The sequence below is a fragment of the Pseudochaenichthys georgianus genome, chromosome 7, assembly GCF_902827115.2.
Source record: "Pseudochaenichthys georgianus chromosome 7, fPseGeo1.2, whole genome shotgun sequence".
Classification (NCBI taxonomy): domain Eukaryota; kingdom Metazoa; phylum Chordata; class Actinopteri; order Perciformes; family Channichthyidae; genus Pseudochaenichthys; species Pseudochaenichthys georgianus.
Genome location: NC_047509.1, coordinates 32,524,081 through 32,541,270, shown reverse-complemented (window position 1 = coordinate 32,541,270; position 17,190 = coordinate 32,524,081).

Genomic DNA, 17,190 nt, shown 5'->3' with positions numbered 1-17,190 from the left:
GTAACTTTTGAATTACTGTTACTAGACTACAAAGCATTAGTCAAAAGCTCTTGCAGCAGAAACCTATCTGTTAGTGCTATAGCCACATTTAAGGAAGAGATTCCACCAATACTTAACTCGATAGCATGTCTGCATGTAGGGGAGGAAACTTATACAAAATGTACACCACCCCAAATTGATCATGTTGTTGATAGTGCTATAGATGCGCTGCGAATAAAATTAGACTCTGTTGCTCCTTTGAAAAAGAAGAAAATAAAACAACATAGATTAGCTCCATGGCATAATGCCGAAACCCGCAAAATAAAGCAAATGTCTAGACAACTTGAAAGGATATGGCGTTCCACTAAACTTGAAGAATCTCGTTTAATTTGGCATATTACTCTCAATGAATATAAGAAAGCACTGCGTAAAGCGAGAGCAGCCTACTACTCTTCATTAATAGATGAGAATAAGAATAATGCAAGATTTCTTTTCAGCACTGTAGCCAGGCTGACAGAGAGCCACAGCTCGATTGAGCCTTCTATTCCCATAGCACTCAGTAGTAATGATTTTATGTGCTTTTTTAACGATAAAATTGTTACTCTTAGAAACAAAATTAATGACCTCTTGCCTTTGACCAGTATAGTGTTATCAACAGCTCCCGGAAACGTAAGTTCTAATATTACACTAGATAGGAAACTAGAATGCTTTTCAGCCATAAGCCTTGAACAATTAAATTCAATGATTCTCTCTTCTAAACCATCAACGTGCATGTTAGACCCAATTCCAACTAAGCTGTTGAAGGAAGTTTTTCCATTAATTAGCACTTCTTTATTAAATATTATGAATATGTCTTTATTATCAGGCTATGTTCCACAATCATTCAAAGTAGCAGTGATAAAACCGCTTCTTAAAAAGCACAACCTCGATCCAGAGGTTTTACTATAGACCTATTTCTAATCTTCCGTTCCTCTCAAAAATTCTTGAGAAAGCGGTCGCAAAACAGTTGTGTGATTACTTAAAAAACAATGATTTATTTGAAGACTTTCAGTCTGGCTTTAGAACACATCATAGCACAGAGACAGCTCTGGGTAAAGTCACAAATGATATTCTAATAGCCTCAGACAAGGGACTTGTCTCTATTCTTGTTTTGCTCGATCTCAGTGCAGCATTTGATACTATCGACCATGATATCCTATTGCAAAGACTAGAGCACTTAGTTGGCATACAGGGAACTGCTTTAGGCTGGTTTAGGTCCTATCTATCTGAATGCTCTCAGTTTGTACGTGTTAACGATGAATCTTCCACGCAAACCAAAGTTAGCCATGGAGTGCCACAGGGCTCAGTGCTCGGACCTATTTTGTTCACATGATATATGCTTCCGTTAGGCAATATTATAAGGAATCATTCTGTAAACTTTCATTGTTATGTGGATGATACTCAACTATATTTGTCAATCAAGCCTGATGAAATTAATCATCTAAATAAAATGCAAGACTGCCTTAAGGACTTAAAAACGTGGATGACCTTAACATTTTTGATGTTAAACACGACCAAAACTGAAGTTATTGTACTTGGCCCGAAGAATCTACGAAACAAATGATCTAAAGATATACTAACTATGGATGGCATTCATTTGGCCTCCAGTGAGACTGTAAGGAATCTTGGTGTTATATTTGATCAGGATTTATCCTTTAACGCCCACATAAAATCAATTTCAAGGACCGCCTACTTCCATCTACGTAACATTGCAAAAATCAGGCATATCTTGCCTCAAAACGATGCAGAGAAACTAGTCCATGCATTTGTTACTTCTAGGCTGGATTATTGTAACTCTTTATTATCAGGGAGTACCAAGAAGTCAATCAAGTCACTTCAGCTGATTCAAAATGCTGCGGCTCGTGTACTAACCAGAGTTAGGAAAAGGGACCACATTACTCCTGTTCTGGCTGCCTTACACTGGCTCCCTATAGAACACAGGATAGAATTTAAAATTCTTCTTCTCGCCTACAAAGCCCTTAATGGGCAGGCGCCATCTTACCTTAAAGAACTCATTATACCCTACTGTCCTACTAGGGCATTGCGTTCCAAGAATGCAGGGTTGTTGGTTGTTCCTAGAATCTCTAAAAGTACAATGGGAGCCAGAGCCTTTTCTTATCAAGCTCCACATTTGTGGAATCAGCTTCCAGTTTGTGTTCGGGCGGCAGACACCCTATCCGTTTTTAAGAGTGCGCTTAAGACCTTCCTTTTTGATAAAGCTTATAGTTAGGGCTGATTAGATTCAGCCCCTAGTTTTGCTGATATAGGCTTAGTTTGTCGGGGGTCATCTTACTTCTTCCTTCTCTCTGTCTATACCTGTGTACTCTCATGTTCCGATTAACCCAGCTTCCCCAAATGTCTTTCTTTTGGTGTCTATATACGCTGGGATCCGGAGTCATGGATGATCCTGCGGTCCTGTGTCCTGGATCGCGAGCGCTGGATCTTGAGTCGTGGCTGTGGTCCTGGATCATAAGTCCTGGATGGATATCCTCGTGGATTCATCTTCCTATTATACACACATGCATTTCCAAACATCTGGACTACCTATGTTGCAAATGTATTATCTTTTCAATTTACACACGGCATCTATTGCACGTCTGTCCGTCCTGGGAGAGGGATCCCTCCTCTGTGGCTCTCCCTGAGGTTTCTCCCATTTTTCCCTTTAAACTGGGTTTTCTTTGGAAGTTTTTCCTTGTACGATGTGAGGGTCTAAGGACAGAGGGTGTCGTATTGTCATACTGATATTCTGTACACACTGTGAAGACCACTGAGACAAATGTAACATTTGTGATATTGGGCTATATAAATAAACATTGATTGATTGATTGATGTACTAAAATGTGCTATTCGACCTTGCTTTAGGGCAGAAATATTGACATCTATTCCTAATGGCCTCACTCAAGTGCCATAGCACCATCCTGGCTGCTTTCCACCATCTTTATCATGACTATAGGAACTCTGGGCCAGATGGCACATATAAACGATATGACTTTCGAAGTCGTCAGAAATGCTTTAATGGTTAGATTATATGAATACCCAATTGTATGTCAAGACGACTTCCAATTGGGTATAATGGTGACATGGGGGGGGTCATCCAAGACATTTCAATAGGAATCCACAAGAATGATGTCTTAAGTTGTTGCTAATGCTTAAAAAAAGTGACACTACAGGATTTGTATTGCTCAGATCAGGTGTCTTTTATCAGGTGTGGATTTTATCGATGATATCCAAAAAACTGTGAGCAAGTGAAAATGAGGTCTAAATATGATCTGGAAGCTTGCTATTAGGCTTCAAATGTGATTATTATTATTATTATTATCTGGTCCAAACACATGCTGGATTGATCAAACAGACAAATGTCTCATTACACATAATTCAGTCCTGTATATCATTATTTTAGTGTTGATGGTAATGCAATACTGTATGGTTGCACATGTTTAAAACAACCACCTGTTTTTAAAGGTACAAGAAAAGCTTGGTCGTCAGAGGCACTTTTGGAAAAAGAGCTTTGAGAGCACTGCATTCACACAGATGCATTTGACCATTGGTTGCCGATTGAATTTCGCAAATATATTTGCACATCCTAGAGGGTTCTTGAATGCTCATGCAACAATAACAAGAATGGTGTTTCGATTAGTAAAACGTGTCAAAGTCAGTGAGAAGAAATTATCTAATGTTGCAAATTCCAGGAGGCAATCTTTCAAATGTATTGAAATCTTCCTTATTTCCAACATAAGAGTGATGATCACACACTGAACTACTATCCATGGTGACTTGGCTGTCCACACAGTCCTGTGTCCTGGGAACACCTTCCCAGTCTGGTGTCCTGGGAACACCTTCCCACAGTCTGGTGTGATACAAGTTTGAGGTTTTGCTAGCATGTTTGTTTCATAATGATATATTATTTATAAGAATAAATCCATCTGGAATAATGTTGCCCAAGTCCATTCTGTGTGAAACAATTTGCCAAAAATGATGAATAAATAAACCAACAGTTGCAAAGTGTCTGAAGCTTTTGAATATATCATCAGTACTGTTGGTCCCCTGTGTGGTACCAAGCCAAGGTAAGTTAAGACAATGCTCCTGGTAGTGGTCCTGCTGCACTGTGATACATTGTGCACGACAGATCATTGAAATGGTAAAAAAACAAAACATTTATGGTTCATGAGATTATTTCATTAAATCTTTTTAAAATGTTAATAACATTGGGTTTCTTTTTCTAATTCCATTTAGACATTTTAATTCAGGAAGTTAATTTACAGCTGATTAATTTGCAGTTTTTCAGAACAATACAATGAATGTACATACCACTGTGATAGTATGTTTGTATACCATCAGAATTTTAGTTGGAATGCATCACAGTTATATTGGCTCCAGTATTGAACTGCCAAGAAGGACACATTAAGTACCATCTCTACCCATCATTTTGAAATCAATATCAGACTGTAGATAAATTACATTTCACACCATAGCGTGGATGATTATGTTGCTTTGGGGCCGTCATTCTGCAGATCTTTAAAACGAAAAATTAATGGAAAATAAAATGGTTTCTCCTTTAATAGGCATCAAGGTTATTATAGTGGTGAATAATACAAAAATATTCCATGTCAAATATTAACTTGAATATTTTCTTTTGCAATAAAAACAATTTAAAGTATCATGTTACATGAGCCACACAGCTCTTCAATTTTCCTATTGTTAGGCGTCTTGCACTAATGCTTACAGATTACAGTTTGAAGAGCACCTCATTCTGATAGCTTTAATTAAATGTAGAATACTTAAGTGCTGCCTGAGTGGCTACTGCTGCTTAGGTCACCATCTAATGTCCAGTGGGGGTTTGCCTCTTGTCAATATCTCAGCATATTCTCAATAGTGTGCAAGTTTATGCTCCCATGCAGTCTAAAAACGAATTCAGGCGACCTTTCACCTCCACTTAATTAAATGAAATTAAGTTCCTTGGTGTGGTTTTAGACCACAAAATCAGCTGGAAACCTCATATCACTCATGTAAAAGCAAAATTGGGAAAAGCCAGATACATTCTGGACTATAACTCATTGCATACTCTATATAACACACTAATATTGCCATATCTGAGTTACTGTGTGGAGATTTGGGGAAACACGTACAAAACCAACCTACAGCCGTTATGCACATTACAAAAAAGGGCTATAAGAGTTATCAATAATGTTGGATATCTTGAACACACTAATGTATTATTTTTGAAGTCACACATATTGAAGTTCATTGATCTGGTTAAATTTAAAACGGCACAAATCATGTACAGAGCAAGACATAATCTACTTCCTAGGAAATTAAAAACACTGTTCGTAGACAGAGAGGGTGGGTATAATTTGAGAGGAAATCTACATTTTAAACAACTCAAGGTCAGAACAACTGTGAGAAGTATGAGTTTAACAATCTGTGGGGTGATTTTATGGAATGGTTTGGAGCAGGAGTTAAAACAAAGCACAAGCATAATTCAGTTTAAAAGGATGTACAGAAACACTTTTTTGGAAAGATATGAGAATGAAGAAAGGTAATTGAAGATGAGAAATGATTGTATATGTATGTATAAATGTAAATGTATGTAGGAATAACTTGCATAATGATTTAAAGGACAATCATTGATCAAGTAAGGGGTGGGAATTAATAAGCATTTGCTTCCTCCCTTTCGGACACATATGATTTATTATTATTATTAATATGAAGAAATGTTTTTGTTTCTTTTTGAATATACAAATTATTACCATGAATGTGGATAAATACTGTATTATAACAATACGGTATTCTGTTTTTCACATTTGTTATTTGTTATTTTTTAATCTGATCGAAATAAAGACTGAAAGAAATGCATGGTTGCAAGATAAAAATGTGAGTTAATTGATTTAGATAAACATTTTAAGTTGCAAACATTAGTTTATAAGTTGTGTTGACGTAATAATGTTGGTAATTACATCAACTTAATATTGTGTGTAATTTGAACTCTGATTTCTGCGTTAATTGACTTAAAACTAAATTCAAGTTGTAGTAAGTAATGCAATTGGCTTGATAACTTAATTGTTCTACACCTTGAGTTAAGGATTTCAAGTCCACTCCCACTTAAGATGCCTGTACAAGTTCCCACAGTTAAGACAAATAGAAATATACAGAGGACATTTTAAGGTGAGTGTCATCTTTTGTCATTCAAATACAGATAGCCTAGTTGCACTGTATAGGCAAACTTAGCAGCCTTTGAACTGTGAATAGTTCTGTGATACAAAGTAGTAGAGGCTACTGTGAGAGTACAAATACTTTGGTTACTATTGTGATATCGCTTTTTATTAAAAAATGAATCTCGTGAAGCAGATCAAGGATGCTTCTTGAGGTAGGATCCTTATTTAGAGTTGTCATTGAAATGCAAGTTGTTGGCAGTCACCCATTCAGAATATATTCATTTAGGTCATTTCTCTTGTTTTCCTTTTTCAAAAATAGCACAATACAATTGAAGTACGCAGAGAACTATAGCCATCCGCTGCCTTGTCGTGTACCTTGGAGAAAAGGAAGAGGACCTTTTCAAGGAGTTTAGCGGCGTAATTAAAAAATCTTGAAATAAAATAAAATCCATGGGCCCAGGACAAAAGCACTGCTCTCTGTCAGTTACATTTTGAAGCATATTGCACTTTTGGCCACGCCCCAATCAATAATATATTAGCAACGTTCAGCATGGATAGGTGTTGACAGCAATGGCATGGGAAAAGGATTGTGTAACATTTGAAAAGTGGCTTCTGCTCTTCACTTAACCAGTTCAAATATTGTATGGAACCAGCAAAACAGATGAGAAGATACACTAAAACTTGCTCGGTTGGGATTGACAAAATCTGTCCACATGCATTTAAACACTAGGCAAAGTACTCAAAAGCACCTCTGTGTGTCTTCAGGACCACATTGCCATGACGACACACACATGCAGACTCAATAGGTGAAAACAATACCAGCGTTGCTTTAGCAGCTGGTAATAATGGCTCTGAATTCGCTAAGAGTGACAGAATGCAATTACCTAATTCATTATCTCTTATGCGCTAACCTTTTATTTAATGTGCTTCAAAAGGACATGAATATCGCCTTCATCAGTGACCGGTCCACCCCAGGATCTGACCATACGATGGCAACCATCGTGGTCCAGGGAAACAAATGAATGAGCAAGCATTCTGCGTTAAATGTGTTCACACTGTTTGAAATAATGACTGTCGGCAGTGTAAACATCTTTGTTACATCTTTTGTCAAATGGATGTGTGTGATCTGCAGACTGGTGGCCATTGAGAGTTTGTTTGATTTGACATATTTGGCACTGGTTTTAAATATGCAAAGGCCTCTAACTGCGTTGTGATGGCAGCATGTATTTGCTGTGTCCCCATGTCCCATGGTAATATGGCTAATGTGTTTATTTATTATTTTTGGGGCAATTTAAATTTGTGTTATTTATCTTTTTTTTCAAGATTTAAATGAAGCTCAGCGCAAGTTCTTTCAGGAAGACTGGGTGTATATACATTCACTCCGCAGCTGCATATCATCAGCTCATCACAGGCGTTCTCTTTAACCTATTACATTGTGACAGTCGCAGATTGACCTCAGTGTATCTTATAAACTGTAGGGGCAGGGGAAAGGGTTAAGGCATGTAGTTTAGATTCAAATGAAATGAAAATCTATGATGCATGTGTACAGGCCCACCTTAACCTGCCATCAGGCAAAGTCATTTCCTCGGCAGGCTCTGTGATGGCACTTCTCCACTCTGCTCTGCGCGCCTGGTCCTCTCCTCCAGATGAGTGACGTATCGGGCCTCCCTCGTGTATTTGTCCGGTTGCCGTTGGCTCCCCTCCACGTAGCAAGTCCTCGTCGTCCTCTCCATCTCCTCCAACAGATAATGTCCCTCCTGTCTGTTTTTCCTCTCCCTCTCCTCTCTCCATCGCTATCAGAACCAGACGGCCTACTTGGCTCCGAGGCCCCGCGGGCGGCACCGCTACTGCTCGGTACAGAACTCATCTGTCCTTCCTCCTCATCCCGGCCTACAGGTTTAAAATAACCTGTAAGCTTCGGCATTTTTTGTAATAGCTGCTGGTCTCGAAACTCCTTTTCCCTCAACAATTTCCTTTTCCGAGCGCCACTCTCACACTTTTTCTTCTCAAACTTTTTCTCCTAAACAACCTTCATCTGTCACTCAATCACTCGCAATTTGAATAAGTCACATGTGAAACATATTCTCATTCTGATTGGCTGTTGAGTGGTGCCCACTGACTGTTACGGAGTCATCTCTGGAATCCATCGATCTGATTGATTAGCGGAGCAAATGATCAAAATACTACGGAGGGAAGATATTTTAGTTTGGATTACTGGTCTGGGGGAAGCTCGCGTGTGTGTGTGTTTGTGTAATTTTGCGTTAGTGTGTATTGTGTTTGTTTCCCGGGGAAAACCCTCACGAGAAACACAGGCTGTTGTTATGCCTGCTGTGACGTCACGTTACTCCGTTCTCCGCTTGTAATTATGCCGAAGCTTCAACGTTGTATTTATCATCTGAATTTGCCGAAACAATTTTAATATTCTGAAAGCCAAGACTTTGTTTATTTGAAACCAGATGAAAACAAACTGTAACGGACCCTGCTGTGATATCTATGATTACTATACACCTTACATTCATAATATCAGCCGGAGGGAGGGGGAGTGAGTGGCGAGTGAGAGCTGTCATCTTCCCTTTACAAACTTCAAAAATGTATTTATCGTGTGATTTTGGAAATAAAAGTTTCATATTCTGAAAGCCAAGACTTTGTTTATTTAAATGTTTTTTAAAAACATCCGAAATAAAAAAATAATAATTACATTTTTTTTTTTAAACTTTTTGTATTGGCTCATGATAGGCCTGATCTCCGTAGGCCCCTGGGCTTCAGCCCAGGTCAGCCCGTGCATTAAGGCGGCCCTGCATGTGTATTATCCTCGCAACTACAGTTAAAATGTCCACTTTTATGTAAGGTTTGAGGGTGTGGTTCTGCAAGCCTCATTTGCATTTTCACCTGTCGCGGCGCGCCCAGAGGCTTTTTAGTGGGCACGTCAACAGGAAGCCATAGGTGGTTCTCACGGGAGGAGGAAGCGTGTGTGTGGTGAATGCGGGTATTCAGTGGGATAGTTACGTTTTCTCAGCATGTATATATGATAACATGCAATGGGGAAGTAACTGAAAGTAACCGTATGTGGATATTGCATCGACCGACCTGGAAGCACGTCTCCTTGGAGAGGACGCGCACAGATAGAGAGAGAGATTTTCTCCGACACAGGGTGAGATCGCTCCTTTGTGCCACGCTGGACCTCGTGTTTCCTTTGTTGTGTGGAATATAGCCTGAAAAGGCCTACAAACATTTCTGTGTTTGCCGCCGACGGGCGCAGGAGCAACAGCCTTTTTGGTCAATGAACAATAGCCTGGATTAGGCAGTAAAGACACTGTTTGTGTATCGCAGAGCGGACTGTTTAATTTTGTTTGTGTTGTTTGGCTGGAAAACTGTCAATATAATGGATCCATGCATGAAATCTGTCTGTTTATTTTGTTTAAGGAGCAGATTATCCGTTTATTATTTCTGTTTACCTTTATAACATTATTTCATTCAAGAACCCCTTGTGCGTTTAATTAACACAACTATTTTAGATAGTTGATCGTTACAACATTTCACCTCATTCTCCAGCAGCCAATCAACGTGCTGCAGCCAAACTATAAAATGGTTCTCCTCTCTCCTGCAGTCAGCTGTGATTTCAGGTGTTCATGCACCTTATCATATGGCATATGTCAATAAATGTTCAAATTAAATGAATTCTCTCCTGATTGAAACATGTGTTGAAATAAACAACTGCAGTTCCAAATAAAAAGTGAATTGCCTAATATTTTTGTTGTGGAATCAATTAATTTCTTTCTTTAAAGGTAAAAACATGAAAAAGCTAAGAAAAAAAAACTATTGAATACAATATAAACATTGATGCAAACTGTTGCATTGATTTTCTTTGTTGAGCCAAGGCATTTGTTTTTAGAGTGTGGGATACAGAAACATGCAGTGACAAATGATGGTGCATAAACCTATTTCAACCTATCCTGGCTTTCGGTGGTCAGTCTATTTTTAGTGATGCATACTGTAGTTACTTTGAGATGCATTCAATTCAGAGTGCTGTTTAACCAAAGCTTTCTGTCTTTATGCACACCTTAATTCATTTGATGAGTCTTGGGCATTCATGCCTTCAGGTTCTTATCCACTGGGACTTTTAATTGAATGGAAGTTGTTTCAATGGTGTGTAAATTGATGGGCCAACGCTTTTTACGCTCGTCTTAATCCCATAATTCAGCAACTCACCAATATTACATTCTGGTTCAAAGGCTTATAAGGCGCCAGAGTATTTGTGTTGGGTAATCTATGGTAGGGCTAACCCATACAGTGGTGGGGCTCAAGTCAGTATTTGCAATGTAATTACATACACGCTCCCCTTGACAGTGAAACGCCACGCGTGAGGTTTAGATTATTTCCCTGTCTCAATCCAAATTGAACTGTATGAAATAAAAAGGCACATTTGTCTTGTAGTAAATAAAAAGGGTGACCTGGAGCCAATCCTGCAATTTCCCCACAAGTGAAAGAGTTGACGTGCTGAAAATCCAACCCCTGCAGGGGGGTCTGGGGGGATTCTCCCCCAGGAGATTTTTTGAAATACTAACATAAAATACACATTCTGGTACTCTCTTGAGAAGAAAAATAAATAAATCTATTACTACACCACATATTTAAAAAAATGAATGCCTTTTTTGTTACTTTGTTCTGAAAGCTGAACCTGCTGCTCCTCACAGAGAGAAGAGGGAAGAGGCTGTGAATGACTTTACATTGTGGATAAGGGAGGATAGCCCCCATTGTTCTGTGTGTCAAATTGAAAGACAGCCCACACACCTATCAATCATCAAACCGTGGGGTCTTATTTCATTACGTGTTGATTCTGATTGGCCAGAAGACATGTGACAAAAGTTTTCAAAACCGTTTCTGGTCTTCGGTATTTCCAGGCAAGTGGCTACTGAAATCAATCTTACTAACTGCCGTCTGTGCAATTTACTCCGCGCGAGTTGGCGGACTTTATTTGGCTTACTTTAACATCATTTTTCATGGTGGGGCTAAGCCATTTCTTGGTATGGTTGTAGCCTACCCCAGCCATACCCTGGCACCGCCACTGGTTGGAGGTCTGAGAAAGAAACAAATTGGTTTTGAAACATAAGGGTAAACAGTCTTTAGAGAAACCTGTACAACTGATTCTACAACTAAAAGACACAATAACAACATACTCATTTGTTTCTTTAAATTCATGCACCCGGGGTTCTTTGGTCAGCGTGGGTTGCAACTCACTCAAATGGACATGTTTACAAATGTGACGGCAGAGAAGGTTCATGTCCTTGTCTCCGCATTAGTGACAAGTGGCTCCTCATAAACAAGGGGAATTGATGGTGCCTCATCAAGATGTTCCCAACAAAGGTACATTTAACGATTTAATTTATACTTCAGGGGGGATGTGTACTAGTTTCTCACCCAAGTCAAGTATTAAGCTTTTATCATTTGACTGTAGTCTTAATTTGTGCATGTTACCTGAGCCACACTGCCATTGGCACCTGTCATAGAAAAATAACTCTCAGACTACAAATAAGTTAGTTTACTTTATCCACTCATAAAAGAGACAAAACGCTTTCTGGCTGAAAGCATTATTGGTTATTTTCTCCAAATTGTATTTAGATATTGCCATTATATCACTAGCGTTAATTATTTCAGCCATCCTATTCATGCAGTGAAAATATGATATTGTGAACAATATTTGTGGTGTGTGTCCACAATGAAAAAACCTTACCCAGCCAATGCCCATGGAATGCAATAATATTCACAATATACTTTTCTGGTCTTTTAAAAAAAAATGTTTTAACATCAGACTTTTTCGAAGGCACAAGATCCAATTCCTCCTTTTGAATGCCAGCTGTGACAATAATTGCAAGGTGAGTACTGCTCTGTTAGTGGAGATGGAGAAGATGGATGAGATATTAAAGATGGATGAGCGATAATTGTGTTGCAGAGCTTGACAAGACTTCCTGGGGTTCCCCATCGTGAAGTCCCACGCCACCCACTGTGGCTTGAGGCACGCTTCACAGATCTGCCATCATTTGCTTGGTACATAGGGGTTTAGTTCAAAAAGTTGTATCATGTATTATTTGTAACTGATATAATAAGATGTGTTTGTTTTCTGAACCAAATGCAATTCAGTTTAATATATTTCGACATTTTCCAATTTAGAATGGGTTGGATGTTATCTTCATTCAATTTGCACTTATATAATTTTGTGTAATCTTCAGAAAAAAAAAAGTTGTCTGGAACATTTGCTTAGCACATGCTTGGTTCGGCTCTTTGCATCAACAGTGTTTTCCCAAAAGGCTTGTGAGATGTGAGAAGAAGTTAACAGCAAAACAAAAAATAATTATTAATTATGTTCATCTCACCCTGCCTAAACCTCGAAGTATTACACAGGATATCACAACAACTCTAATGCATCAGAGGTCAGAGAACATCCAGCTTGTTTTCTCTGAGAGTGTCGTAAATTATTTCTGACCAAAAGTGATGACGATGGTTCGGAGGAAATGGTCAAGAAAAAAAAGGTGGTTTTAATATTTCCAAAATGTTTCACTTTTTGTTAAAGTTAAAAGCGAATTAAAGATATCCATCCTGGGTTCATACTGCTTTTTAATGCCATCCATTTCTACCAAACAGCAAAGTGTTTTGTCCCTCTGTTGCTTTTTGGTTGTCAGCCAGAAGATTGAAACACTCCACTGGAATCAGTCCAGACCTTGAAAAGACCAGCGACACTATATCGAGTTTTCCTATTCAGATTTTGAAAACAAACACCACGGTGTCATTTATCAATAACGAATAGAATAGAATTACACAAAGAACATGTTTACCCTGTTTAAACAATATAATATATAACTTTGTATCTATACTACCTGTACTGTAGGATTCACAAAGGCACCAGTCAACTTCAACTGAAATCTTGTGAAATTGATTCATGCCGTCATATACAGTAGCTTCTCTACAGCAATTTTAAAAACAACACAAAAGGCTAGAACACAAGGTGAAGTCATGGACTCGGACCTGAACTTTAACAATCACATTAAGACCATTACAAACTAAGCATCACCTTAACATTTTGTATAAGAATAGAGGACAGATAATGTTTTCTCAGCATTATCTGGACAAACTTCATGCATTAACTCCATTAGTCTTGACTACCGTAATGCCATCATGCAAGTCTCACAAAAATCTATTAGAAAGCTGCAGCTGATTCAGAATGCTGCTGCTCGAGCCCTCACTGACACCAAGGAAGTAGATCACGTCACTTAATTTTTTAGGTCTAAACACTGGCTTGTCCAAAAAAACTGACTTCAAAATACTGCTGTTGATTTATGAAGCATTAAATGGTTTGGTGCCAAAATATCTTCTGCTACATAATTAACCATCCAGATCTCTCAGGTCGTCTGGGACAGGTCGTCTTTTTGTCCCCAGAGTCAGCACTAAACATGGAGAAGCAACATTAAAACGTTCTTTCTGACTGTAACGCAGCGTCCACACGGCGGCGTGCGTTGAAGCTTGCCGGTGGGCGTGTCTGAAACTCGACCAACAACCAATCACACGAATCTCCCGCTCCGGACACACAAGCACGCGGTTTGATTGGCTAGAGCTTGTACTGGCATATGATTTGATTGACTGGCGCTTCCGTCGAAGCTTCAAAAGTGACGGAACCACAATGCAGTTCGGCAAAGCGTGACGTCTCCCCATTCACGGCCCGTCCACACAGCGGCGTGCGTTGACGCTTCACCATTCACTTTGAATGGGGGGACGTCACTTTTCGCCGAACTGCATTGTGGGAAGCGACACGGAGCGTTGCTGGCGTGGCTCGCTGCAAAAGTTGAGCAATGTTCAACTTTTGACGCCTCGGCAGAAGCGTCAGCCAATCGAATCATATGGCAGTACAAGCTCTAGCCAATCAAACCGCTGCTTGTGTGTCAGGGGCGGGAGATTCATGTGATTGGTTGTTGGTCGAGTTTCAGACACGCCCGCCGGCAAGCTTCAACGCACGCCGCTGTGTGGACGGGCCGTAACACATTCTTTGAGTATATACATTATACACAATACTATACTATTTTCAGTTAGGAAAGGACATTGATTAGCAACCGTTTAAGCACAGGTTTAGTAATAATCTCACACCTCACGCATACCAAAAATGAATCCTTCAACTATCTCAGCACAAAACATTGACTTGTCTTTTGCTCATTTAGCTTCTTTTTTTTCTTCCTGTAGAAAAATATTTTTACGAATATTTGTCTGCAATATTAGATGAAATGGCAAAGACTTTTCATAGACATTTAGATATGGATCCAGTGTCTTTGATTTTAGGTCTACCAATTAAAACACTAACTACTGCTGCTAGTCAAAGATTATAACATGTTCTTACTTTCACTGCTAGGAAAAATATACTAATATGGACTAAAGATGAGGTCCCTTCTCTCAATGGCTGGCACAACATTATACTTGAGTTGGTTTCCCTGGAATATATTATAAGTGTTCTACATAGCAAGTTTGACCAGTTCTATACAATCTGGCAGCCTTAAGAAAATGTCCTTGGGCCTGATTCATCAGCTATTATTATTAAAGGATCCTTCTGAATCTCCTGTAATCATAAGAAATGACAATCATAAAAGTGACTCTCCTGTAACCTCCAATTTATGTATGAAAACTGAGCTGTTTGTTTTATGGTTTGTCTTTTGTATGTTGGTTTTGCCATGTATCTGCAATGTCATTACAGTGTTTGTAATAATTAAGACAAATCTAAAAGATTGCTTTTCACTGAACAGATGTCAGATTTGAAGAACATGCAGGACAGATGGGTCTCCTCCACATGGCCATCTTAATTTGCTTCCATCAAACACGCATCTTCTTTAGCTCCATCATCACTATTCTCACAAATTGATTCCTCTTTCATATAATTAGACAGCATTACTACACTCACCATATTTTATATATAGAATGTATATTGAGCTTTCCACTCACAAACTCACACTCTTGGTACCGGACTACTATGTTCCCTATATGCGTGAGAAGAGCCATTTTCACACGTCTGATGATGTTAGCTTTAGGCTAGCTAATGACATATTGACTGGTGTAAACAACTTATAAGAAACTTCAAGTAATTCGTTTTTTCTATAAGTGTCAGTTTTCCCACTTGTCTCTGTAGGTTTCTCAAACAGATTAATGTTTTGAAATTGCAAGGACGTGGGTTAATTGTCACGCTAAATGCAGCCATGAATGTCCTTCTGTTCTATCCTTCTACATCTGAAGCTTAGGAGGAGCCACTCGACGTGAACAAATCGCTCAACATTTCCTCATTCACTTCTCAGTCCTTGATATTACAATAATGATCTTCTCAGACGTACTGTAGCATGTAAAGACTGAACTTACGGCCTACCACTGCGTTGCTTTTTTCTTGTCAGAACTAATGGTCTGGTCTCCTGGTTAGCACAATTCACTGCAACCTTCCTGCGTGCAGCCTTCTATAATTTATTCCTACCTGAACTGAATTGGTTCCAAGACGTTCAATTTGCCTTTTTCATGGTCTTACCATTGTTTCCTATCATAAGCTTTATCTCATGTGCCCAGACCTATCCCCTTTGTACTCCATTCATTCACATTTATCTCAGTCAGTGGTACTTTTGTCTTCTACTGATTCAGTTCTTGCTGACCTTCAACTTCCCACTTCCATTCACATGTGGTTATCAAGGAAAGAATGAAGGAAGCTCCACTTCCACCCAAGAGCTTAGATTTCTCTCTTCAAACTTCACTAGCTCCATTCAAGCACCGAGACCAAAATGCTTTGTGAGCTCTGCAACTCTTTTCAAACCTGTGTTAAACTATATGAACTCAAGATACGCCAAATATGCGTCTCTCCAGGATAACTTTTTAATCACAAAATCCTCACAGGTCACCACACATTCTGTAGACACACATTTCTGCCAAGTTGTTCATTACAGCTGGCGTATCCCCAAGTTCATAACCAAGGCATGAATACATGATCAATTATTTCTCCTCCAAGTAATTTACCCGGCAGTCAGACTGCCATGTTTACGTGGCTCAGTTTTTCACTCCTTGTTTTCCAGTCATGTGTTTTCTAGCTTTCTCTTTATTCTTTCCCACAAGTATAGAGCCAAATACCCCGAGCTCAGATGACTATACAATCTGCTTTCTTATTTCAAGTATCATTCATTTTAATCGTGAAGGACTTCCTTTTGCATTAGATGGTAAAGATAACATTCTTAAGTATTACTTAAAGGAATGGTATGCTCATGACACTCATTTTTAAATAATTATCATCCGATAAAACAGACCAGTCTCTGCCAGTCTTTTTTTTTTTTTTTTAATCCGATGACTTTATCAGTGATTTTAAACTGATTATATACCGAAATAACATCAACACTGTGGGCGCCGCCATTTTCCGGTAAGCGTAAGAAGTACATTCGGAGGCAGTGGCTAGCGAAATGTGGCCGGCCCGAACCGAAAGATTCACAGGCTCATGAATGCAGCGAACATTTCAAATTTCCGGACGACTACTCTGAGAGTATGATAAAACATAACATGGGATTTATGGAACAACCATTACTTAATGGAGATGCAGTACCATCGGTCTTTCTGGTGTCATCACCGACCAGGACACCAGTTCGGCCAGTAGAGAAATCGCCCTCTGCAAGTGTGAAGCGACGGAGGAGCGGAGGTAGTGCTCGGAGTAAGAATAAGGTATGTTATAGCGCATTTCCATTGCAGCGGCTAGCCCCGTTTTAACGTCCTTTAGCTTCCAGGCCAGGACAGTTTTTGGTGGCCTTTCCATATAGCGTAGTACCGGCTAGTGTGTATTTTCCCCCAGTTTGTTACCGGCCCCATAACATCGTGATTCTATGGCCAGGGACAACGAAGCTGAGTATGCTAAACTAGAGAGGGAATCGCTAGCAAGGGTGGTACTACATGCATACATATAGTATCTTATATCATCTTCCTATTATACACACATGCATTTCCAAACATCTGGACTACCTATGTTGCAAAT